We start from the raw sequence: 2,524 nt of genomic DNA on the forward strand, positions 1-2,524 counted from the left end.
CGCGTCACTTCCGGTGCCGGGCTGGGCGGGCGGCCTCGCGTTGCTCTGGGCCGTGAGGGGCCGCGGGAGCCCTGGGACAGCCTCACCTCACGCGGGATATTCCCCGTATTGTGTCGATTTAAGGCGGTTTTCGGAGTTTCCAGTGGAAACTAGAGAGAAATGCAGCCGGCTGAACATGAACCCAGACGTGCCCAGGTGGCCAAGAAGGCCAGTGGCATCTGGCCTGTATCAGCAATAGTGTGGCCAGCAGGACCAGGGCAGTGGTTGTCTCACTGTACTGGGCACTGGTGAGGCCACACTTTAGTGCTGTGTCCAGTTCTGGGCCTCTCAATTCAGGAAGGAGATTGAAATACTGGAGCAGGTCCAAAGAAGGGCAACAGAGCTGGGGAAGGGTTTGGAGCACAAGTGACGTGAGGAGTGGCTGAGAGAGCTGGGGGTATTTACCCTGGAGAAAAGGAGGCTCAGGGGTGACCTTTTCGCTCTCTACAACTCCCCAACAGGAGGTTGTAGCTGGGTGGGGGTTGGCCTCCCAGGATGAGAGGACACAGCCTCAAGCTGTGCCAGGAGAGGTTTAGGTTGGACATCAGGAGGAATTTCTTTACAGAAAGGGGGCTTAGACATTGGAATGGGCTGCCCAGGGAGATGGTGGAGTCACTGTCCCTGGAGGTCTTCAAGGAAAGGCTGGCTGTGGCACTCGGTGCCATGGTCTGGTTGACACTGTGGTGTTGGGTTGTAGGTTGGACTTGATGTCTCAGGGTTCTTTTCCAAGACAGTTGATTCTGTGGTTCTGTGAAATCATTTATGGGGCACACATGCTGTGCCAGCCTCTCGGCAGAGCCTGGCAGGAACAGCCTCTGGACAGCCCAGGGCAGCCAGGGAGCTCCCCCTCCTTTGAAAATACACTGTGAACACTTTATCACCCTTCCCCTCCTCCTTTCAGTCCAGCTGTTGCACATTTTTATTTCCCAGTATTTTTTTATTCCTCTAAAAGCTTGTTGGCAGTACTACAGGAACATCACAGCTATAGCACCGTGTTCCTACACCACATAAGCTCTCAGGTAGAGGTGGGCAGCACACATTTAAGCCTTTGAGAAGCACACTGTGGCTTTTCAGGCTGCTGCTCCAGTACACACACCTTGGAACTGCTTTTTTCTATCACGAATCCTGATGACACGCTCAGTGTGCAAGTTTTTGTGTATTTCTTACCTTAAAAAGCTGTTCTTGGAGTATAAGAGTTGCTGTGAGAATCTCACCCCGCAAAGTTTTCTGCTATTTTACATTTACAACACCAGCAGATCTTCTTGTCATTTTGGTCACCCAGAAACTCAGAATTAAAAGAAAAATAATAAACCGTAGATGCCTTCCTGAATGTTAATTGCATTTCCTTTCACAGTGTCCAGCATAGAGTTTGATTTTGCGTTTGGATCCTGTTGCCCTCCTGTGGTCAAACCTCGGCAAGTCCTGTTAAAGCTCTGCACGTCATTCAAACAGGCTGAATTATTTTGTGTGCATGTCTGATTTAGTTAAATACTACTTTTCTCAGATTCCTTGCCCTTGCTGTTTGCCTGCTGGAGCTCCCCGTTGCATGTTTAGAGATCTCACACAACTCATCTTTTCACGCTGTGGTGGGACTGGCTCCTCAGAATGAGTTTCTTTTTTTGCTTTGAAACAAAGTCAAACTTTCACACCAGAGTCCAGGGATACTCAAAACACACCCTCATTACTCCTGAGGGTCTCGGGGTCAGCTGCCCCTTTGTTAGGCCAGTTCAAAACCCAAAACTGGTTTTTGTGTGGTGAGAGGTTTTAGAAAAGCTCGGAATGTCGTGCCTCCTGCACACTCTAAATTGCAGGATCAAAGCCTGGATTATCTCCTGCAGGCCCGGGAGGTGACTCACCAATAACATCATAAGACAATTTACTTCAAAACACCTACAATACTTAGCTAAGTTTTAGAGTTGTATAACACCGTGGGTTGTTGATTTGATATTTTGTCACTTCCTTTTTATTCTTCTGCCTTTCTTCCTAATCGTTGGAACCTAGTTTGTCAGTTTATACCAAGCTGGAATTTAGCTGGCAGGATAATTGAATCTCCTAGAAAAATGTCATATTAAGTAGGAATTATGGATAATGCCCCTGCAAAATTAGTTAATGGAAAAAATGTTTAATTGCTGCTTGAGTAATATCGATCAAATGCAGTTATTCTACCTATGCATTTCTGTATTAGATACCACTGGAACCTGCACAATACAGGAACTTGTGCTTGCTCAGCAGCAAAAGTTCACACTTCTCCCTACGGAGTGTCCTGAGGTTTCTGTGGGCCCTGACCTTGAGTTTATCACGGTTCCTCTGGAAGGTGCCTCCATCAGCAGCTCCCCCAAATTAAGTGCTCTGTGCTACTCTCCGGGTCACTAATGAAGCTGTGGGGTGACACGAACCCCAGCAGAGTCCCTGTTGATTACCAGATGTCAGCTGGACCCCGAGCCACTGCTTTCTGCCCTCTGAGCCCAGTGGTCAGGCTGGTTTT

This window comes from Corvus brachyrhynchos, unplaced genomic scaffold (genome assembly GCF_000691975.1).
Source record: "Corvus brachyrhynchos isolate BGI_N302 unplaced genomic scaffold, ASM69197v1 scaffold4, whole genome shotgun sequence".
NCBI lineage: Eukaryota > Metazoa > Chordata > Aves > Passeriformes > Corvidae > Corvus > Corvus brachyrhynchos.